Source organism: Pseudorca crassidens, chromosome 17 (genome assembly GCF_039906515.1).
Source record: "Pseudorca crassidens isolate mPseCra1 chromosome 17, mPseCra1.hap1, whole genome shotgun sequence".
NCBI classification, from domain to species: Eukaryota; Metazoa; Chordata; class Mammalia; order Artiodactyla; family Delphinidae; genus Pseudorca; species Pseudorca crassidens.
In genome coordinates, this window is record NC_090312.1 from 26,571,500 (window position 1) to 26,597,776 (window position 26,277).

Consider the following 26,277-nt stretch of genomic DNA (forward strand, 5'->3'; position numbering starts at 1 on the left):
ATGGAACAAAGCATTTCATACTTATTTCCAAATTCCTGAATTTATAAAGTCAAACATATTCAGAATATCATGGTACTTAAAAATGTTTCACTAAAGAGCTACCCATCTACAGTTTTATTATTTTATATTATTAAATGTTGGGATCAGTTTTTGCCATATTACATATCATATGATGTCTGTGAGATCTAGTATGGGTGCCATATTATAACCTACTGCCTAAGACTTAAAGAATTCTACTATTTATGGAAGTTTTTTTTTTTTTTTTTTTTTTTTTTTTTTTTTTTTTTGCGGTACGCGGGCCTCTCACCGCTGTGGCCTCTCCCGTTGCGGAGCCCAGGCTCCGGACGTGCAGGCTCAGCGGCCATGGCTCACGGGACCAGCCGCTCCGCGGCATGTGGGATCCTCCCGGACCGAGGCACGAACCCGTGTCCCCTGCATCGGCAGGCGGACTCCCAACCACTGCGCCACCAGGGAAGCCCTATGGAAGTATTTTAACAGTCCCTTGACTTGTCAAAAGGGCAGCATGATGAAATGAAAAAAAAGTGTTGTTGGAAACAAAAAAAAAATCTTGATTTATTGCCATCTGTTTTTTTAACCAGAACCATGATTAAGCATGTAGTTTCGCATCTATGAATTGCGATAATCCTGAATCTCAAACATCAAAAATGCATCCATATTTTTTTCAGTAAAAACTTAAGCTATTGTTTTTGTATTGTAAATCCTAACAAATATTTCAGCCTCATTTGTGTTTTATCCCAGACCATCATCTCTGCTCCAGCCAACCAAAACTCTATGTCACCTACCACACATCATTTGTTGAGCTAATGTTTGCAAAAAATACCACACAGGGCTTCCCTGGTGGCGCAGTGGTTGAGAGTCCGCCTGCCGATGCAGGGGACACGGGTCCGTGCCCTGGTCCGGGAAGATCCCACATGCCGCGGAGCGGCTGGGCCCGTGAGCCATGACCACTGAGCCTGCGCATCCGGAGCCTGTGCTCCGCAACGGGAGAGACCACAACAGTGAGAGGCCCGCGTACCGCAAAAAAAAAAAAAAAAAAAAAAAAAAAAAAAATATATATATATATATATATAAAATGATCTTCAAAGTATTTTTGCTGTCACAATGGCTGTTTTTGCTTTCGTCACTTGTGAAACCTGGCAGGTCTTTTTTCCTGCTCTTTAAAAATGTCTCTCAGTTCTCCTTTACTTAGCCCAAAACTCAACCTCATCAATAAAATTATATATGTAGATTTAATATATATTTACATGTACATACATAAGTGAATATATAAAGGACTTGTCTTTGCTTAAAATTTTAAGTTAGGAGAAAAAAATGACAATTAAAGGTAATAAATCACCAGAACCTGACATAATTTTACTGAAAGCTTGGTGCTCATGCAAGAGTCACTTAGCAAGTCAGTGAACCTGGTCAACCACAATAATTATGTGGCTTTATAGATTGCATTTGTTACAGGGAATCCCAGTGTTATAATAAAAAGCCCATGAAGTACATGAGAAAAGTCATAATTTATATATATATTATAATTTATATTTTAGTGCCAGTAGAAAACTTGGAAAAAATACCAAAGATCTACTACTCTGTTTAAACCCAAACCAATAATCAAGTGAATCAATTCATATTGATGAATTGGATGATGAATTCATCATATTGATGAAAAATGAAAATACCAAAGATCTACTACTCTGTTTAAACCCAAACTAATAATCAAGTGAATCAATTCATATCCTTAAATTTTATATTATACATACTACTTTTTTATAGAATTAAAATATATGCCACTTGACATCAGATCCCATACATTTTGTTTCTCATTCATGTAACAATGGTTTCTGAGTAGGTCTAATAAATGTTGATTAATTTTCTTATCATATAAACAAACCACTATGTTTCTAGTGGAAAGATTGTATGTGTCAAAGACAAACAAATGATTTGTAGTTTGAATGAAAGATACCAATTGATATTATGTAAGGAAGAATATGAAACAAAGCATTTCATACCAATTTCTAAATTACTAAACTTCTAAAGTTGAAACATGTTCAGAATATCCTGAAACATACAAATGCTTCATTAAAGAGAGATACACCAATGACTTTATTATTTATATTAATTAAATGATTAAGGTAATTTTTTGGCCTAAAACATGAAAAAAATATTAATCTTTTGAGATAATGGTAGAATTATTGTTTTAGAGATCTCATCATTTATTCAGTAAATAAACTTTGCATCTGTACAGGATTTGAAATGCTATATTCGAAGGTTTTTTTAAAAAAGATAAAATAAAGATAATAAAACTAATGTAGTTTTGGAATACTTTTGCTCTCTCAGAATGTTTTCCTCTAGCTAGCATGTTGTGTCTTTCTTAGAAAGTAAGCTTTTAAAATTCTATAGAATCTACTCGAAAATTAAGTCACTTAGTAGCTTTATTTCCACAGTGCTAAAATATGCTATTTGGAAAGTACATTTGCTGTGTATTTTTTTAAACTGGTGATTATAATGAATTGCAATGAATTATTGATAGAAGTGAAATATAGTTCAATTTTAAGCACGAAAAAAATCTCATGATCATAAAGAGTTAATTTAGAGCCAAAAGTCCTGGTTGTTGTAGAAACCGGAGAGTTAATATTCATTATAGAGAACGCCTTTTATTTAATCTCTTCTATTTTATTTCCTAGTTAAAGATGGCTATACTACAAAATTTAAACTTAATGACTCCTAGTTAATGTATATAGAGAACTTCGAAGATTAAAAGTGCTACAGCAGAATCCAGTTCTACTTATAATTTTATATAATGAGAATTCAGCAACATAGGTTAAATCTCACTTTGCAAATGGCATTTGCTAGTGTAGCCAACATGAATGTGGCTTCCTTCTTTTAAGCCTTGCATACTTGTCTATTTAAAAGTAATTAATTTGACTTTCTTTGATATTTTCAAAGGTAGAAATTATTTTTGAATCTTTTAAACTGCCATTTGGTTCCTGGAAAAGTTATGTATAATTTATTAATGTTTTAATTATATCCAATAAAAATTATCTGACCATGAAAATATCTGACAGTATATGCTATCTTTTATCTATATAAATATTTTGCTTTTCTTAACTTGAGTAGTTTGACAAGTACCCATTTCAGAGAATTCTTGACAAAAATGGCTAGTACCAAAATTTGCCCACTTGCTTCCCAGTTGACCTAAAATAATCCACTCTGAAACATTTATATATCAGATGTAAAGCACTGCTACCCATCAAAGCCTTTTGCAAACTAGTATTGAATCTTCTACTTGTATTTCTTTGTCTTTTGATTTTTAAAGATTAACCAAATTCCTTCCTGTTTATTTGCTCATCTTTGTCCCTATTGATTGATTTTCCTTTCGGTAGGAGTGTCCTTTTTGTACTTGTCTATTTGTCTGTCTCCTGGTCTACTTCCTGTGGCATGAGTTCTGCAACTCTGTTTTTTCTGTTTTTTAGTTTTCCTAACCTGACTATACCTAACTTCTACCCCTCACCCTGATAAGAACAAACTACCCTACCCCATATTTTTCATCATATCCACAACTGACAGCCATCAGTAATCATACTGATGACAAACTTTCCTAATTAGAAATGTCAGTATATTTAGCTTTGTTGGCTGTATATCCATTTTTTCTCTGAAACAGCATTTTGTTTATATATTGAATATACAAACATTTTTTATATGTGTATAGTTAGTTGTTGGCATTACATATAGGCATAGATGTACATACATTTCATGTATATGAATGCATGTACATGTGCATATATATGCACTTTATCTCCCATTTCTATGTCTACCAATATATGAGACAGAAGAAATAAGATAAGAAATTTATACTATTTGCACTTATTTTTTAATTTGCTTTTCTGAATCAAAGAAATTGTTATGGACTTATGATAGTAAATACATCTTTATCTTATTTTATTGGCAGCTACAGAATATTTCTATAGAAATATATATAGGAATATATATGTTTCTATAGAATATTTTGCTATACTATAATTATCAACTGAATGCTATACTTTCAAATGCTAAGAGTTTACCCTTCCTTTAATTATGATCTCCTACAATTTGTAACGTGTATTTTTCTAGCATACAATGAAAAGGTGTTTTAATTAAGGTAAATATTAATGAAGAGTTCAACTGAGTTCATTTCTTAGGGCTCCTCAAGTTTCTACAATGGGGTGTTCACATGCTGTTCCTTCCACCTGAAATGCTTTTGCCCATCCCCATCTGGAGCTCCCCTACTCAGTTTTCAATTCTCAGCTTGTTTTGGCTCTTCTGAGTCCCTTGAATTTTCATATGAATTTGAGGATCAAATTGGCAATTACTGAAGACATTTCTGTTGAAAATTTTATAAGAACTTCATTGAATCTGTAGATCAATTTAGGCATTATTGCTATTTTGTCAGTATTTTCAAATCCATGATCATGGGACACCTTACATTTATCAGCACTTCTTTAATATCTTTCAAAAGTGCTTTCTTAGTTTACAGTGTACAAGTCTCACACTTCTTTTGTTAAATTTAAACCAAAATATGTTTTTCTGTTTGATGCTATTTTAAAAGGAATTGTTTGATTAATTTTATTTTTAGAACGTTCACTGCTAGTATATAGAAATATAATCGATATGTACACATTGATTATGCATCCTTTACCCTTGCTGAAATCATTTATTAGTTCAAATTTCTTTTAGTGAAATTCTTAGGATGTTCTATATACAAGATCATTATCTGCAATAACAAACAGCTTTACTTCTTTTGTTCCTATCTGAATGCCTTTTATTTTTTTTATTCTTATCTAATTTTCCTGGCTATACACTCTGCTAAAACGTTGAATAGAACTGGTGAAACAAGACCATAGAATATAATCTGAGAACATGTCTTGTTTGATTTCAATCTTTTTCAATTTATTAAGACTTGTTTTACAGCCTCACATATGATCTATCTTGGATATTGTCCCATAGACTCTTGAATAGAATGTGCAGTTATTAGATGGACAGTTCTATAGACGTTTCTTAGGTCTAGTTGGTACATAGTGTTATTAATATCTTCTGTTTCCTTACTAATCATTTGCCTGGTTGCTCTATCCATTATTAACTTGCAGTGATGTGTCCTAGAACTATTATTGATGAATTGTTTATTTTTCCATTCAATTCTATCAGATTTTGCTTCATGTATTTTGGGGTTCTCACTTGAGGTTCATACATGTTTATAATTGTTATATCTCCCTGATGGACAGACATTTTTATCATTATGAATGTGGTCCTTTATCTGTAGTAATATTTTTTTATTTTAAGATCGATTTTGTCTGATACTGTGTATGGCCATTCCAGCTCCCTATATTGCTCTTTGCATGGTATATCTCTTTCTACTCTTTTTATTTTAAAACTATTTGTGTCTTTGAATTTAAATTGTGCCTCCTGTAGATAGCATATAGTTTTATCTAGTTTTGTTTCTTTCATCCAATACGAAAATGTCTGCCTTTTGATTGGAGTTTGTCATCAATTACATTAAGTGGTGTTATTGATATATATGTATTTACATCTACATCTAATTCCTCTTTGTTTTCTTTTTTTTCTAACATCTTTATTGGAGTATAATTGCTTTACAATGGTGTGTTAGTTTCTGCTTTATAACAAAGTGAATCAGTTATACATATGCTCCCATATCTCTTCCTTCTTGCATCTCCCTCTCTCCCACCCTCCCTACTGCCCATTTTTGAATTGGTTTGTTTGTTTTATTGATATTGAGCTGCATGAGCTGCTTGCAAATTTTCGAGTTTAATCTTTGTCAGTTGCTTCATTTGCAAATGTTTTCGCCCTTTCTGAGGGTTGTCTTTTCATCTTCTCTATGATTTCTTTTGTGCAAAGGCTTTTAAGTTTCATTAGGTCTCACTTGTTTATCTTTGTTTTTATTTCCATTTCTCTAGGAGGTGGGTCAAAAAGGATCTTGCTGTGATTTATGTCATAGAGTGTTCTGCCTGTTTTCCTCTAAGAGTTTGATAGTTTTTGGCCTTACATTTAGGTCTTTAATCCATTTTCATTTTATTTTTGCATATGGTGTTAAGAAGTGTTCTAATTTCATTTTTTTACATGTAGCTGTAGAGATTTCCCAGCACCACTTATTGAAGAGGCTGTCTTTTCTCATTGTGTATACTTGCCTCCTTTGTCAAAGATAAGGTGCACTGATAAAACTATCAGTGAAAAACTAAATAAATATAGAGATATACCATATTTTTATATTAGTAAAAGCCAGTTCTCTTTGAATTCATCTGCCAATTCCTTGCAGCCACAATCTAAGTCTCATAAAATTTTTGTAGACATTGATGTTTATTTGAAAATTGACATCAAAAAGCAAAGGGCCTAGAATAGCTAAGACAAAGGAAGAAAAAATTTGGCGAGTAACATTACTTGATTTCATGTTTTAAAAAAAGCCACAGTAATCAAGACAATGTGATATTAGCACAAGCATGTAGAACAATGGAGAAGTCCAGAAAGAGAAATATAATATATGTCAACTGATTTGCAACAAAAATTCCAAGTTATTTCAGTAGAGAAAGAATAGTCTTTTCTACTAGCATTGCTGGAACATTCATATATGAAAGAAAAAATCAAAACCAAAAATGAAAACTAAAAATCTTAAACTCATATTTCTCATCATATTTGATGAAGACTTTTAGTATTTCCCCTAACCTTCTAACCAACTTTTTCAAGTGAACAAATATGCCGTCTGTCCCAAGTACTGTTAATTCACCATATGCCTAAACTCAGGGATCTCTAAAGGTTACCTTTAATCCCAATTTTATGTATGTACATATGTATGTATTTGCACTTGTGTACCCTTAAATTTGACAAATTGACTATTTAAGCTTTCTTCTAATTTATTCATAAAATAGTCAACATAGAAACTATGGCATTCTCCTTTGGTATATATTACAGTGAACACATAGTGTTATTTTTTTTTAATGCCATGCTGAAAATATTTAGAACTCTTAAGAAAAGTAGTATTATACTATCTAACTTTTCTGTGTTAAATATACAATTTATATGGGTTAGGATTTTATTCATATAAATCTCATTCCAAATGGATTTTGATATATTGCTGTAAACTAAAGATTACTTTGCACCATCATAACTCTCAGGCTATTGACTTTAGAGGAACCGTTATATTCCACAATTTTTATGTTTCTAAGAGTTAGTAAGTATATGGTTCTGTGATAAGTGCTCTGTTGTTGTCCACATTTTAAATACTAAATTAGTTTCCTGATTGTCAAAGAAGATCTAATGAACCATTTATAATTTATCTTTTATGGATTTCAAAGAGTCTTATTAGAATTCTGAATAAGCTGGAGAATGTGAATAGAAGTCTCAGGAAAAACAACCAAATTTAATAAAGTAACCCTATATTTAAAATGTTAAGCAATATACACTTACTTAGATATTTTAAATTTTAATGAATGCATTAAAGTGCCTTCATCATACAAATATTAAATAGTAATATTGACAAAATAATAAGCAAGTTGACTCAATATTTACCTTTAAATATATAAATTTTCCAACTGGTTAAAAGAAAATCAATACATTCTATTTAGAAGAAAAACAAGAATTGTGTACAAGGTTAGCTTAAAGTACTTCTATATATGGATAAGAATAATGAACAGAAATAACATTATTTTAAAGGAATTCTGCCATAATTACCATATTATATTGCCTAACATTTTCAGGTATCAAAATGAGAGCAATTTACAATGGATAATGTGGAAATGTAGTGATTATCCAACAAACACTTATCAAGAGTATATTGTAAAATATATGGTGTATTGAAAAAATGGGAGTAAACAAAATCTAACTCCCAAATATTTTAATAGAATTAGACAGACAGAAAATACCAAATAATCTCCAGACTACAATAAATTATAAAATCATAAACAGATCATTGTAAAATAAAAGGATGGAAATATTAATTCTAATTTGCTCTATTAAGGAATGATCCTTTGTTTGCCAACTCACATCCATTAGAATGGCTAATATCTTTAAAAGAAAAAAATAACAAGTGTTGGAGAGGATGTGGAGAAATTAGAACCCTTGTACATTGCTGGTGGGAATGTACAATGGTGCAGCCACTGTAGAAAAGAGTGTGATGGTTCCTCAAAAAATTAAACATAGAATTACTATGTGATCCAGCGATTCCACTTCTATGTTTATACCCAAAAAGAATTGAAAACAGAGACACAAACAGATATTTGTATACCAAATCATCATTACTCACAATAGCCAAAAGGTCAAAAAAGCCATATCCATCAACTACTGAATGGATAAACAAAATGTGACATATAAAAGCAATGTATTATTATTCAGCATTAAAAAGGAATGAAGTTCTGATACATGCTATAAGACATATGAACCTTAAAAACATTATGGTAAGTGAAATAAACTACACAAAAATTGACAAATATTGTATGATTTCATTTATATGAGGTACCTAGAATATTCAAATTCATAGAAATGGAGAGTAGAATAGTGGTTACCAGTGGATGGAGAAGGAAGAATGTGGAGTTTTTGTTTAATGGGTACAGATGTTCAGTTTGGTACGATGAATAAGATAGCAGTGGAACAACAATGTGAATGGACTTAATGCCAATAAATTATAAACTAAAATGCCTAAAACGGTAAATTTTATTAAGTAACTTTTATCACACACACACACACACACACACACACACACACACACAAAGGTAATCCAAAAGAAGAAGGGGGAGGATCCATATAGGATATCAGATTGGTGATGGGTGTAGAACTTGAGCTAGCACTGAAAGAAGGGATGACTGGTGAAGAAAATTCTGACAGAAAGAAAACAGCTGAGCAAAAGTTCAGACTTATGAAGTCCAGGGAACAATATAATTTTCACTGTGGCTCTAGCATAACATCTACACATAGGTGTGAACTGAACTCTGCCAAAACTATTGAAGCCAGGTAAGTATATTCATGAATGTTTATCTAAGGGTTTGGGCATTATGTATTATGAGCTAAAGAGTGATTGGCTATTTACAGACACCTGCAAAAATAACAAAGGCAGAGACAACTGATAAAAGAAAAGGTGTGATAGGATATATATAACATCAGTATTTGCCGGTGTGTGTGTGTGTGTTTAAGAAAACATACAGGATTAATTGACTAAGATATTGTTTATTCTTCAAATACACAGGAGCAATGATAAAGAAAATTTGGGACTGAATCTTAAGACAAATCTTGCAGAGGCTACATACAGCTTCATAATTTCTACTCTTTAGTCCTAATCAATAAATTAAATTCAAAAATGAGCACACTGTAACATAAAATGTGCTCAATAAAGATATAAATGTATAAGCATATAATAGTGAAGACAAGTAGTTTCCCTTCATTCACAAAGTATTTTTTTGTGCAGTCTCCAAATGAAGGTATCCACCCCAGAGAGTGTATATGTCATCCATCCACATGTAAAAAGAATGTACTGGATCATTTATATAGATATTATTTCTTTCTTTATAATTTATACTTTCATGAGTGAGTTTTATAGCTAAATAATATAATAATACAGTCTCACATATTTGTGAATAAATATACATAGGAAGAGATTGTATACTAAAGTTGTTTAGTATGCTAATAAAAATTTCACAGATAACTAGTTTCTCATTTCTCTCAAGGGCTAGAATGTACTCAGCTTTATTCTCAAGTCTTAAGCCAAGAATAGATAAATATAGGGACAAAAAGAAACATTTTCGCCCTGCAGTTTTCTTCCATGACTCAAATTATGCACACATTTGATGAAAGGAAAATATGTCCTAGTCCAGGAATCTGAAAGATAATTTTTTTTAATCTTTTAGAATTTTATATCATAGGACATGTTCTCTTCTCCAGTATTTAAGTGAAAACATATAAAGCATGGCTATCCTCAAGAAATATGATGCTTTTAGAAAATATTAATTTCTCTGGTATTTACTGAATTGGTTTTAAAAATAAGAAAGATAGTAACCATATTGATATTCTTGCTAAAATTAAACATACAATCTTTCCCAAGCAACATTTGGAAGAATTCTTGCATACTTTACTGTGTATTCACACATTTAATTTTAAAATCAAATGCAAATTCCCTTCTACTGTTAAGATATGTTATTTAAAATTTTAAAACAAAACAAATATAGTATGTAAAGTTAATAAGCAAGTTTAAAACATGACCACAAACTACAAAGATATACGGTGTTTTAAATTTGAAAAATGCTTAAATGACTATATTATCTAAGGAGAGTAATTTGAGAAAATCTTTTTTTTTTTTTTTTTTTTTTTTGGCCATGCCAAGCAACTTTCAGGATCTTAGTTCCCCTGACCAAGGATCGAACTTCTGCCCTCTACCCCCTGCAGTGGAAGCGTGGAATCCTAACCACTGAACCACCAGGGAATTCCTGAGAAAATCTTTTGAACAGGATTCAACTCTCTTTAATATCTTCAACCTAAATTACAATACCCTCTACAGCAAAATTTAGACACTCTCTGCATAACTCTGGCCATGCTCATGGCTAACCATCCCTTCCAAATGTGCCTGCATTCAGAACTACTAAACACAATTTCTTAACTCCCATTAAGACGTCTTGATGTTGTGTACCATTTATTCGCTGACTACAATCTGACTTTGTAGGTGATGGGTAATTAATGATTAATCCACCTAAACGTGGTATCCCTTTATTTAAATGTGTTTATCTTTCTCAAAATGAATATTTTCATTGTACAAGTACCTAATAAAGATCATTATTCAACTTCTAAAAATCACAATGTGTGAAAATTTCACTCAGCCTTTTAGAAAACTTGAATCAATCCTCCTCAATTCAGAATCCTGAGTAAACTATCTTTTGCACCACTCATTTCTACATTTCAGAGAATCAAGCCCTGGTACCCAGATGATGTTGTTCTTCATATTTAACACAATAATGGGACTACAAATTACATGTTTTTATATTACTACATTAGTTAAGTTACTTGAAGCTTTTGCAAGTTTAATAACCTTTATCGATTCTAATCTTGTGCATAGTTCCCTCTCAATAAATTACACTATAAGAATACGATGACTTTAAAATCTTAGATTATACTATCTGAGATACTTAACAGATTTTACATAAACCAGTTATTTGAATCTCTAAGTGAAACATGAATTTTCCAGGCTGTAGTATTATTCTCAGCAGTTTGGCTTATTTGTCTTATTTGGATAAAAGGTAAATAGGCCTCCTGAAAAGGAATAAGAACACAAAATTGATTCAGAGATATCTTACCAATAAGGTTTAAAGAACAAAGAATAAATGGACAGTTAATAGTTTAATTTGATATATCCTCTCCCAAAACTCTTCAAATTATGCTGTTATAAAATTACAAGTTAAAATTAGCCATTATACATATTATATTTTTGATGACACTATATTATTTATTCCATAGAGTAAGGGTTAAGTTGGCTAATATTAAATTGGATACTTTATTTGTGAATCTAGGGTACATAAAGAGATTATAAATAGATATATGGATAGATGTATAGATGCAGCTGTTGAGCTCTAATGCTAAAAGTGTTTAATATCTGGTATTGAAATGTCAGGTTTTTTACTATATTGATATTTTAATTATCCTTTTTATATTATTTTGCATAGAAATTTATATATGTAAGGAGCCCTAAAAATCTACAAATATAACTTTTTAATTTTACAAATGATTCAACTGACATCTGAATAACTTGTCAAAGTATATACAGCTATCAAGTATAAAAATACAAATTTTTTATTTTCTATCTTCTCAGTATTTCTTTTGCTTTTATTTAAAAACTATCATAAATATAACTAGCTTACTTTTAAAAGGAACATCTGTTGCATCTAATATTTAATAAACCTGAATTATCCTGAGCATTCCAATCTGTGCTTTTTCAATGAATTCTTATTATTCAAATAATTACATATGAATGGGAATTTTTAAGGGCACCAATGTATGAATCTCCCTAAAATGTCTTAATAATGTAAGTTCATTTTATTTGCCAGCTATAAAAGTACATAACAAACCAATAAAAATTAAACCTCTTTACCATGATGCCCTTTTTGAAGGCAAATTAGGGAATTTATATTCTTGTAATAAAAATTAAGAAGTACATATTCTTACAATTAAAAATCTATTAATATTTTAGTATATTTTAATAATGATATTAAGCAAACTTAACTGAAACTGTTGAATGAATAAAATAAGGGAGAACTTTTTCTCCTATGTTATACCTCAAGCCAACATTGTATCTACATAATATACAATTGTATTAGTAGTCATATTATTCCCTATTATTTACTTTTCATCGAATTTTACTGTGTTCTAGCAGAAAGCAAATTAAACTAGTGCTCACCCACTGGTTTAATAACTATCCCAGAAGTTTGGCAGTAAGTAGGAGACCACAAATGAAGAAATTACTCATAGGCCACATGCTGGATCATACCTTCTTTTAGTCCTCAAAGACTAGATAGATTATGCATTCAAACCTTTCAGAGTACAGATGAGTGAACTAAAGATTATAGTGGCTAATGACTTTCTATGGAAGTGTTAGAAGAAATACTGTAGCCCAAGTCCTCTTATTTTTGATTCAGAACTTTAACATGCCATAAGTGGCAGAATGTATTTTCCAAATTTGGCCACCACTACAGTGTCTCCCATCTAACACACTCTTCCACTCTGCTTTTCTCATCAAAATCTGGAGCCTAATCCTTTCTTGTTGAATCTTGGCTGGCTTTGTGACTGCTTCTAATCAAAAAGAAAATGACATGATTTCATAGGCTGGGTCAGAAAAAGGTGTACAGCTGCCACCTGGCTCTTCTGGAAGTTTGGCTCTAGAACATGATTTTTCCACTCAGATACTGATGCCGTATGGTGAGAAGCCCAAGTCACAAGAAGAGGCCACCTATAGATGCTCTGGTTGACAATCACAACTATTCCAAACCATCAGCTAACCCAGCCCAGGCACTAAGTCAGTGAAGAAGTTACCTGGGAAGTAAATCTTTTGGACCAAATTGTTCTAGCTTTCAGCCATTTAAGTCTTCAAAGACAAAGGGCTGGATACTGTGGAGCAAAGAAAAACCATCACCACTGAGCCTTTTATGAATTTCTGTCCAATAGAATACAAAGCATTATAAAATTTTTGTGATTTAACACCAATAAGTTTTGGAGTGAACATTATGCAGCAAGTGGACTACTATTCCAATGAAGACACGTGTTGGAGGTGAAAGTTAGAAGAGGAAACCAAGGCCTCAACCTGTAGAACACACATGTTATATGAAATGGAAACCTGAAGTGGTATCTTGGGTGATATAAAGAATAATTCCCTGGCATCCCACTGTTAACAGGAAATGGTTATTTGAAAATGAGTGTATTTTTAAACTACAGTTATTTTTTATTTTTCCCTGACTTACATCTTGGAAATCTGTATGTTAAGTACATAATTCAACTACCCACAAATTTAAGAATTCAGCTATATTACGCTAATATTGAAAGAGGGGTTTTTATCCACCAAGTACTCTTTGGGCCCTCAGCAGTGAAAGCACGGAGACACTGGACCGCCAGGGAATTCCCCAGTTAACCTGTTCATGTAGATGTGTAGACACATGAAAGACTTCCAAAACAGCTGACCTTGGTTGGGAAACATGGACTTCATAGAGCCTCATATTGAAATAACACTAACGATAAAAGCTAGAATTTATTCTCTTCCCTAGGCTTATCTTCATGGTAGACTATGTATATATGTGTGTCAGAAATATGTATACGTATATTTTGAACACTGCCTAGGACCTCATCTGACTATAATCCAGGTATCTCTGAGGGCTACAGTTTTATCAGAGACTCAAATTGGGAAAGACCCATGTCTAAGATCCTTCAGGTTGTTGGCAGAATTCATCTCCTTGTGGTTTTAGGACCAAGAGCCCCATTTTTTCGCTGGTTGGCAGCCAGCAGTTGCCTCTACCAGTTCTTTGCCACATGGCCGTTTGCAACGCCCATTCACCCTTGCCATGTAACATAGCCTTGTCTTGAGAGTGATATCACATCACCTTCCCCATGTTCTACTGGCTCAGAATCAAGTCACAGGTCCTGCCCAAACTTACCCCAAGAAGGAATTACACGAGATTGTGCAGATTTGGTGGGGTCATCCTAAGGCTTATCCACCGTAAATGCATTTGGAAGAATGCATTCAATCACAGGACAAACATGATTACAGACACAGAAATATATAGTGCCTGCTTTGAAAAGAAGAGGCGCTTGAGTTTATATAAAGAATTCAAAGACTTTTTACTTAGTGGATATTTAATTATTAATACTATCTAATATTCGAGTAGTCTTCATATGTCAGATATTACCCGAAGTCACAGTATCTCTATGCAATATGTTTTATTATCATTATTTTATATATGAAGAAAATGAGGCAGTGAGATATTACCAACTTACTTAAACTCACATAGTTAGTAAGCAGCAAATTGAGACTTGAAGGAAGGCAATTTTTCCACAACTCTTCACTGTTTGTTCTTATAATATCTGATGAAGATAATCTCCATTAATTTAGGCTGAATGGATTACAGGCTCTAAAACAACACCTAAATATATGAAACATATTTTGTATGTTCAATGAATACATATTATTTTTCCTTTATGTATGCACAGGCTACTGAAATCAGTTATCAATACCTATGTACTGATTAATATGAAAATAAAATACCATTTCTATTGAAACTTAGGTTTCTGGACTGACTTAAAGTCCATTTTACGTCAAGCACTACCTCACAATGAATGACGTAGAGAATCTAATGTTATATTAAAACCCATTTGTGCAATTTGCCACAAGCTGACCTTTATCCCTCTATTGATGGAATCAGTATTACAGACTACCTGCTTCCTACACAATGTTTGAAAATTAATTACAACATATTCCTTGACATTTTTACTTTGTGCCTGTGTATACTACCTGTCTGTTCTGTTTCAATCCTGTTTCTTTTAAACATCACATTTCTTATCAGTTGTTCTCTATGTGCTCTATCCTAGGTTGTCTTGCCTCCTTTAATAAAATTGCCTTGAATGCATTGAGTTATTTCAGCTACTAGGTTTATTAGCTAAGAACTCAATCTCTCTCCCCCTTTTTCTCCCTCCGCCTCTCCTTTTCTTTCTCCCTTTCCCCTTCCCTCCATTTCCTCTACCTCCTTCTCCCTCTTCCTCTCTCTCCTGCTCTTGCTCTCACTCTCCTATGCCTCTCAGCTTCCTATTGAGAACTATGCTTCCCCAAAAAATAATCATATATAAAGAATTGTAGATGCCATGCACAGTTAAAAATACATGCTACATTAGGTGGAAATATATATGTATATATAACTGTCAGCTAGTCGTCATTAATATTACCATAGACAAATTAACTCACTTGAATTCAAGCTAAAGTTACTATAATAGTTGAACTCATGTTATTTTAGTTTAAGACTAGCAAGAAACTCAGTTTTTTGTTTTGCATTTTTGGCTTAGAATCAGCTGACTTGTGAAACACTGTGGCAGAAAAACCCCTTATGCATTGACTTCAGAGGAAACCAAAAATATTTTATTATACTTTTCTATCCAAAGACGTTTCCTGAATTGTGACATCAGGTCTGGTTTTACTAATTTCATATTTTCAAATTGTTTTCCATATGTTGGGAGGGAGAAACCAAAATAATTTGGTAGATAATTTAGCAAACATAAAATTAAGTGATGATTCATGCCACATGCAACTTCCTGTGGCTCCCTGAGAGAGTTTTGCACTTTCTATTTATGTTTACAATATATGTTCTAACTTATGTGTTAAGAATTGGCTGAGTTTCCAACAAAGATTGCATTAGGTGTGAGGCCTAACTAAGACAATGAAGAAATTCAGTGTCCCAGGATTTCAGAAAATATAAAATTAGAAACACAGAAACACTCATGAAAATATGTGGGTTTATTCTAATAGTTATGTGGTATCACTTTGAAAAGTTAGTTGAATATACCTTTTCACACATGGATCAGCATAATATTGATTGGCTCTAAGTATTTTAACCTTATTTAATCTTCTCAGGACTGCAATAGATAAAACACTCTTCCACACGTTTGAAACAGGTGTTACGTTTTCAAGTTCCTTAACACTACAGCACTCCCAGTTAACAACCTTTCAATTGCCATAAAACTGTTTCTAAACTCTGATCCTTTAAATAAAATTTTTATTTCCACAAATATACTTAATTTGTAATTAATATTTTACCTCTTTGTGTCTAAATTATTTGGAAGTTTTATTCCTTTGTTAGCATCATTGATTATTCTCTTCAACAGACCCATCTAGTTGAAGATACTTGTACATTTTGTTGCATTGTAGGTATATTAAGAACAGATTAGGTGCTTTTATTTTTCAATTAAATCAATATATTTACCACCTATCAAGTTTTAGCTTTAATGTATACATTTAAAGTGAGAATAAGGTTAACATTTAGGGAAAGTAGGACAAACAATGAGTTGTTTTTGAATGAGGGAGCAAATAAATGGAGGGAAGAAAGAATAAATGAAAACAGTGAAAAGTGTTCATTTTTATTAAAAATGACAGAAAATGTAATTGAAATAAAGTAACATATATTATACATTTATTCATTTATACAACAAATGTCCAAGAAGTGGCTTCTGTAAGAAATGAAACATATATAGATTATATTCTAGTTGTAAGAGTCAGACAATAAACATGTATTTAAATTTAATGGATTCCATTTACAATATTCTGGAAAAGACAAAACTATAGTGATGGAAAAAAGATCAGTGGTTGTCAAGATTTAGGGTTGTGTGCAGTGTGGTATTGGTTATATGTGGCTCTGCACACACTAAAATTCATAGAAATGCACATCCAAAATTAAAGTCGATTTTACTGAATATTAAAATAAAATAAAACCCAAAGACATAGAGTTTTCACTAAGTAGAGTGCTTAAAATTTAATAAACTGACAATATCAAGTCTTGTTGATAATGTGCAAAAATTGAACCATTCACTTACTGCTGGTAGAAACTAGATTTGTACGATAACTTTAGAAAACTCTTTGGCATATCTACTACACATGCATAACTTAAAAACCAAAAAATCCTATCCCATAAATATACCCAACAAAAAATGTATACATAAGGCACTAAAAACTGTATAATGTATGTCTGAGTAGTATTCATCATAATGCATTTGTGTGTGTGTGATATTTTCAAGGACAAAAAGAACCACAAGGTAATTTTTTAAATGAGTTCATAATTTAAATTTAATGTTAATTTCTGAAACATTTTCAAAGTCATTTTCACACTTAAAAGCATATAATGTAAAACAAAAATGTTTATGATTGTTAGAATCCAAGATTTTAAGCATAAAAGAAATTAAAATATAGGTAATACACAGTCTTCCTAAATTAAAATTGGAAATATGAGTACCAATTTAAGATGCATTTTTAAAAAATCTATTTCTGATCTCTACTGAAATATGGAAACAATGACTAATACAGTATTGATAAGCATCCTTAGTTACCAGACTATATTCTCTGCACACCATTTTCCTCTAAGGGTATCAGGGCTAATTTAATGTCTGAGGTATCTATACCAGTAAGATGAAGCAACATCCTGTTACACAAGACAGAAATCAACCTAGAAGGGCACCCCACATAAATTAAGTTCCATTTATTTATTGCCTGTTAAATAAATGAATGAGTGGTCATTTAAAATAACATCCTAAAATCATCATTATAAGAAAGTGTGATATTTTTAACACACTTAGTATTGCATTGTATCTTCAAAGAGACAAAGTTATTGTCTCCTTTGTAAATTGTCCACAAAATCACTGTCTATTGATACAAAAGTGAAGGCAGCATCTTCTAAAAGATCCCTCATCCCTAGACATGATAAAATAGAAGATAGAAACATATTTATTGAGACTTGAATAAACTCTGTTAGAGTAAGCTGAAAGGAAAAATCTAAAAGTTGTGAAGTTATTAAAACGTGCATCATAAATTTATTCTTCTGTGTGTTATTGTCTTAATATATTATCAAACCATAATATATTTTTTATCTAAAGAGCCATAAATAGTGTGAAGACAACATGAAATTACTTTTGTCAAGTGTGATCATTTTTTAACGCTAAGGACAACTAACTCAGATAGTACTACAATTTAATCTTATTCTATATTTGTTATATGACCATGGATTTTTTTAACAAAGATTTTCCTTATTGAATAAAAATTGGACTTTACAATGTTAAATATGTTTTATCATATTAATAATCATCATTTCAATCATATTTCAGTAGAACATTCAATAAAACATTTGCAATATTAGGGAGGGGGAACTTTCATATTCTGGCTCTATTTTCCTTGTGGGGGGTGTTTTTCTGAGGGGCCTTGTTGGCCACTTCCCATACTCCACTGCTGTTCTTCCCCATCACAGGAAGATGGGCTTATCTGAGAATGGAGTAATGAGGAGAAGCTGATTATGTTTAGCTCAGCCCCTCCCATCTTCATTCTCTCATGTCTGCCTATCCGCACAGAGGATCATTCTTATCCTCTCTAGGCCATGGATTAGATTTAGTAAGACAGGTTCCCATTAAGGAAACTGTCTTACTAAACCTCTTGGATTCTAGTGATTTCTGTGCCTACTGGGTATGCTTATTCAGGAGTGTAACGTAAACAAGCCATTTTATTATTAAATCTATAGCCATGTATGCAAATCTAGACTTTGTCAGCATATTATCATAACAATTATTTTCTTTCATCTGTTTGAAATCTGTGACCCTCTGTTAATAGAGGCTCAACACAGATAAGGGAAAAAATTCATTTCTTATTTGTTTTAATCCTAGATTCAGTTGCACTTGCCTGTGAATCTATAGGCAGAGACACAGAATGATATTAGGAAGTGAAATATACACGCAATGTGAGCAGGTACATGCCCTTAAAGTTGAGAGGAACTTGGTTTGGCTCAATGCATGCAGAATTTATAGGGAATTATATTGTACCATGAGGACACTTTTACAAAATTCTGCAGTTGGATTTTGACAATTTAGCCTTAGTAGGTTGACTTTTATAGTAAAAGTGCTACAGCTTGACTGTGAGCTAGAGTGCTCCCTCCCTCTTAGTTCAGCACTGGTATGACCAAAGTGAGGGACCTAGAAAAAAATAAGAATTTTCAAATATTCTTGAAGAAAATCTTATTTAAACTAAAGCCTAAATTTCTCAAAAAGTCAGAAATATCTCCAAAAAATTACAACTGAGACTGTATTTCTAGGTGAATTTTTATTTCAGTGTAGTCAACAATGTGTCACAAATAGGCACTTTCTTTATAGGCACTTTCTCACATTTAAATTTACATTCCAAAGCTCTGGTCTCCAAGTATCTGGTATAGACTGACAGGCATTCTGGCAAAGCTGAAGCCAAGTGATTTTCCCTATTGATTCTGTTTAACCAAGATACCATTAAGACTTCTAATTTCTTGGGCAATGCTGGTTATTAAAGTATAATTTTGCCAGGAATAGTTTTGCCATGGAAACTAATGATACTAAATCACTTGAGTATGAGCCTTTCCTTTTTTATTCATTTTTTGGGCTCTTCGATAGACCCGGGAAATACTTATGGCTGAGTATGACACTAAGCTCTCAAAGAGACTTCAATTCTTTTTTGATATACAATACTATAAATTTGAAGGGACCGGAATTCAACCCAGGTATCCAACATGTCTCAAGATTAGACTGAATATAGAAAAAAAGAATTTGAGGAGACCTTAATAATTTTATGATCAGATTCTTTATATTTTGACTTATGTTCGAATAGTTATTTAACTTTAGACTTTATTTCATGAAGAATTTTGAACTTAACCAACCTCAAGGAACTTTAATATTTGATCAATAGTTACTTTTTCTCTGACATTGGTAATGGCAGAAATTCAAGCTGAGGACATACCATGGTTTACATTTTATTTTTGGAGTGTCTGTATTTTATCATTTAATATCATTGTAAAACTTTGATAATGTATATGGATTAAAGTTTGAACTTTTTTGTTCTGAGGTTTAAAGTTGCCTTGGAGATACCTGAATTAATGTACTCTGTGACTTTTTTAAATATGTAATTTTCTGTGGAAAATAATTTAACTCTCTCTTCAGTGATATTAGAACGATTAGCAAATGATTGGGACACATGAAGTTACAAGCAAGAGAGATTGCAGTTGAGCAATTGCAATCTCTCTTTTGCTGCACTGCATTATTGTAAAATTATGCATCACCCTCTTGTTAGTCTTTTTTCCTTTTGGAACTCTCTCTGCCATGTCCCTCTCTGCTAGACCTCTCCGTGATATTAGACCATACTACCATTTCTCAGCCTTGGCTAGGTGAATCTCTTTAAACCTGTGATTCACAACCAGAGACTATATTTTGTCCCCAGGAACATTTGGTAATGTCTGGAGACATTTTTATTTTTTACAACTTGGGTGTTGGTACTGTTTTCTGGTGGGTAAAGAGACCAAAGACACTGCTAAACAATAATGCACAAGACAATGCTACCTGCCCCCCACCAAAAAACCAAAAAATTATTTGATCTCAAATGTTAGTAATGGTGAGTTGGAGAAACTCTGCTTTAGACAATGAAATGTGTAAAGCGACATGAACCATTTCTGAGCAGAAGCCTTAAGAACTGGTGTATGTTTCTACCATCACTCTTTTTTCCTCTGTGATGAGATGAGTGAAGGGGCTCAGATAGGAGCTGCTCCCATATCCTAGATTCCCAAATGAAGAAGACAGGGAACACGGTCACAGTCAAGCCACAATGGAAATATAATGTGACCAAGAAATAAATCTTTTTGTTGTTGTAAGCCACTAAAATTTAGGAATCCTTTGTTACCTTATATTAACATAAGCTGATTACCTATTGTTTTTCAGTGATAAGATGAACAGTTTAATGTCCGTTATAGTGACTTCTGTATGTTTCTTTTTTTTTTTAATTAATTAATTAATTTATTAATGGCTGTGTTGGGTCTTCGTTTCTGTGCGAGTGCTTTCTCTAGTTGCGGCAAGCGGGGGCTACTCTTCATCGCGGTGCGCAGGCCTCTCACTATCGCGGCCTCTCTTGCTGCGGAGCACAGGCTCCAGACGCGCAGGCTCAGTAGTTGTGGCTCACGGGCCCAGTTGCTCCGCGGCATGTGGGATCCTCCCAGACCAGGGCTCGAACCCGTGTCCCCTGCATTGGTAGGCAGACCCTCAACCACTGCGCTACCAGGGAAACCCTGTATGTTTCTTAATTGGTTCCAACAAAAAATCATTTTATTTATTGCTCTGCTTGAAATTTTAAGAATACATGCTAAGATAAGGTTGCCGATTCAGAAAAATGTGTACATTTCTATCAGAAGGGTTTTTATCTGCTTATGATGCCAGAAAGTTTTAAATACACTATAATTCACCTCCTATTGAAAGGCTAAAGCATGTCGATAGCCAGCTTAACTGAGTAAATTATCTCAAATTTAATGTAGTTTTAAAAATGGTTTAACTCAAATCCCAAGTAATCTGTAACTTGTGAAATAGTTCATGGATACCGGGTCTCAACAGACTTGAGAAAATGAAGATTTAAAAATCATTTTATTTGGGATCCAGTAGACAGCACCCTCATAGTTTCCTTTCATGACACCAACACTTATGGGAATTACTGGCAAGTTCAGTTCAGTGGCAAAATGTACAAAATTTATCTAAGCAAAAACTCCTGCTCTATAGTCAATGATTTTGAATTCAATTAGGGGGAGCAAAAAAGCTTGAACATCTATGAGATGTTCTTGTTCTTCAGATGGCTTGAGCCATGTGTGAGAAAATAGTTTCAGTTTAAAGTCCATCTTCTAATCTTCAGTGCCCATGCTTTTCTTATCATTTATCAAAATGTATGGTGAACAGACATGAACACATGTGTTTGTGTTATATTCTGCTTGGCCTCCTTGGTGCATCATTCTTCACCAGACTGCACATTCCTTTTGGAAGGGAGTTTTGCCTTATGAGTATCCAATTCAGAATACTTGGCACGTAGTGAGGATCAATGTTTGATGATTGAATTAGTGAACACCTATACATGAATAGATGACTTTAATTTATGCTTATTCTCACAAATGAAGTTTAAAAAAATGAGATAAACATGAAAGAGATTTAGAGCCAATCTAATGTTTCTATTTTTATAATATTTTTGCATATTTATTTCTCTAAATCCACACTTTACAAGAAAGAGAAGAAGTATATTTTATTGTAACACCATATTTTTAGACCAAGAGTTGATATCCATTTTTACAAGATTATGAGTGGCTTGTGGCTACTGAATTTTTTAGAATGGATTTCAAGCACATCTATGAAGTAAGCCAAAGAAAGTAGAAGTATAAAGAAAGTGATCAGATGTTGGAAACTACAGTGCTCTTTCCTGGAAAATTCTTTCAAAGAGAGAACCTGCAGCCTATAACCTCTCTTGTCCTCATGACAAGGTACACCATGCTGATGTTTAAAGTTTCAGTCTAGGCTCTTTGCTATATTATGAATGTGAAATGTCTTTTTGAACTGTGTGTTATATCCCTTGGTTTCAGTTGGAGAATAGTATCTATTTTATATTTTAGTATTTTAATATAAGAGAATTTGAAGTTACTCTAATAAAAACATAAAGGAGATAATTTTCCTTAGATGTTTAGACTTCATAAAAATTTAGAAAATTTGAAAGTGTTGAACCTCAAATTTCTTTATATTCAGCATTAAATGATTTTATCTTAAAACCTTGTATATTTCAGAGGGAATTTAATTTTTCAAAAGTCCGTACCCTGGACACTCATAGTATCCCTCTACTGGTGTTGTCTTGTTTGTCTCTTAGATTGCTACCTTGCTGAGCAAAGAGAATGCTTCCCCATGAATACACACACACACACACACACACACACACACACACACACATACACACACACACCTGCTTTCTGATGTTCATTAATTCTGTATAATAATAATGTTTTTCCTCCTGCCATCTAATTTATCTTCACAAACCAGTCCACATTTGTTGCAAGTATAAAGACTCTAGTCTAAAAAACATTAGGTGAGTAGCATTTTATTGGTCATTTGAATTTAAAGTAGGTAAAATATAAATCACTATGAGCTCTAGTTCTTTGTTTTTTGTAATCAAGTGTATTCTTCTTGGCTATTACTTGTCCCCTGAATCACTATTCTGCCCCATGTTTTACCAATATGCAAAAAACAATTTTTAATTCTTTGATTTGTATTGACATAATTTTGAAAATATTCGTGTACACTGGAAAGTTCCATTTAAAATCACTTTATTTTGCAAAAACCTGAAGGTGTTGAAAAAGTTAAAGATTTACTTCCTAATTTGGAATGAATTCTTATAAAGAGGTTTTTAATTCCTAGAAAGGTAAGATTGACAAGAACCTCAGAATAGAAATCGGATCCAGCGACATTAAAGCATGCCCATCCTGGGCTTCCCTGGTGGCGCGGTGGTTGACAGTCCGCCTGTCAATGCAGGGGACACGGGTTCGTGCCCCGGTCCGGGAAGATCCCACATGCCGCGGAGCAGCTGGGCCCGTGAGCCATGGCCGCTGAGCCTGTGCGTCCGGAGCCTGTGCTCCACAAGGGGAGAGGCCACAACAGTAAGAGAAGCCCGCGCACAAAAAAAAAAAAAAAGGCGTGCCCATCCTGCTCAGGAGAAAGGCCATTCTCACAGGGTCCTCTGGCCAGGTCCCATTGCTGTCCAGGTGGTGTGTGAAAGTACTTCAGCAAAAAAATTCATTTGCCTAGCTTGAGTGAGGAAAATAACCCTCCAGATGTTGCAGAACACTCACATGCTTTTTATTGCATTATTGCTGTTTCTTGAATTTATTTTCCCTCCTGCAATTGACTTGTCAGCTCAGTTTTAGGTTAGTTTGGCTTCCCTAATTTAGTGTCATAATCAATCCTTGAACAGCAATTATACATAATATATCAATAGTAATGACTGTAAGAGGGTTTATACAATACAGCATGTTTACTGAGGTTAAGATATTTGTTTTATGCACATTCATAAACGAACTCACTCCTTTTGCTCCCCAACATGGATACAACAGAAACAAACTTTTTTTCTCTTTTCTTTTTTTTTTTTTTTTCCACAGAGATTTACACCAAATAATGAATGAGTCTTTGGTATCCTCTGAACTCCCAGAAATGCTCCTCCTTCTCTTGTACTTTGCTGAAAATTTCAAGTTATTTAACCTGCTGTGAATGAGGGCTTTGACTTTGGGGATGAAGTATCAATAAGTAACATACATGAGACATTCTGCCTTATGCTTATTGATTTGATATAGCACCCATTATGAGTCAGGCATTATAATGACTACCGAAGATAAAAACAGGATGCCTGCCTTCAAGGATTTCATAACATAGAAAAGGACACAGCCAAAGAAATTAACCTCCCCTTGAATAATTTCTAAAATAAAATGACCTATAAATGAGTTTATTTGGTATAAATATGGGTAATTCTTTTTAATACTTTTGCTTTCTTTGTATATTCTATAAATGTACAACTCAACTAAGATCTGATTCTGAGTCTCTCCACTAACAGAGGTGACCGGTGATTCTACTGCAATGATTTTCTCTCTACAAGGTTAGTGAAAGGAGATGACAGATAGAAGTCTCAATGGTTATGTAACTACTCTCTTTCCAGGTAAGCACCTGTTGTGCCAGTTCCCATGGCTCTCCCAGGTGCCCAGGCTCTGCTGCTTCAGGCCATGCATGGAGCAGGGCGAACTTGGGCTTGCCTGGAAGGCCCTGTGCCTGAGAGTCACTCTCCCTAGTGGACCTCACAGTCACCTCCTCAGGAATATTGCTACTTCCCAAGAGTGCTGATGTTTCTACTCATATTGGTGACTTTCAACTTCTTCCCGTTTTCAAAAACTTCTCTTCTCTGATCTCCTCCACACCATTTACCTTCACTCCTTACAAGAAGCCCAATTAGAAAAATGTAGTTTTTAGAAAAACAAAACAAAACAAAAAGCCAAGAATTAAAGACCTTTCAGCCAGCTTCATCTTTAGTGAAGAATCATAACCTACCCTAGGGGCAATTTAGCACTGGGAGGTCTGCCTGCTTCATGAAACTGGGCACGAGAGGAGGAGATAGTTTGGGTAAAAAATCCTATTTCCTATTTCATTTTTTCTAACACATTTAATAAATGTAAGCCAAAGATTAGAATGTCAAGCAAATGCTATGATAGAAGAAGTCACCAGCCATGTGGCAAAGAGAGAAGATGCCCCTAACTCCTGACCATGAGGAACTCAGAGAAAAATCTAAAATTTTTGCTGGGAAGGACTCCAAAAGGATTTTCAGACATAGCTGAGTCTTCAAAGACAGCATGAGTTAATCAGGTGGTTGAAAGGGCTGGAGTTTATTCTAAGCAGAAAAAGCAAGTACTACTAGTGAACGTTCTGATCTGTTTAAGGAATCACATTTAGATCAGAACACACAGTGTACAGAACATGAAGAGTAGTGAGAGAAGAGGCTGGGAAACTAGTGGCCAGACCATAAGTGTTCTTTTCTACTCTACAGATTTTATCTTTACAACAATAAGACATTCATGTACTAGCTCATGGTAGATCCTTTTATTTATTGCTTTAATTATTACACTTTCTTTCAACTGCTCATATACCTAAGTTAAAACTGTGAGATCTTTAAGTAAAAACAAGGTCTCATAACTATTTTCTATGAGTGTTACTACAATGTCATTTAAATAGTAATTCTCAATAATTTGATAACATTTGAATCTTGCTATTTATATTATGCACTTAGGCATGGTATATTTGTGTATTTTACTGAAGCTCTAATTTCTGTTTCCAAGCCAAATTTTACTTTCCAAGCCAAATTTAATGTATTAGGATAATGGTGAATTCTATTTTGACCTCAACTTTCTAGTTAAATAATCCAATTTCATTGTTTACAATTGAAGTAATAACCCCTTTAGAGTTAGATGAATATATCTTGATTTCCCTTTTGGGAATTAAGGATATTTTAGAATAGAATTTAACTGTTAGAAAGAACTATAATTTCATTTAGTAGAGATATTTGAAAAAATAGAAGAAAAAATGGAAAAAAATGTTATTAAGTATATGTTGAGTCAATTTAAGTTATGGAATAGTAATTATATTTAGCATTTGCTTAGTCAAAGTCATAGTCACTCCAGA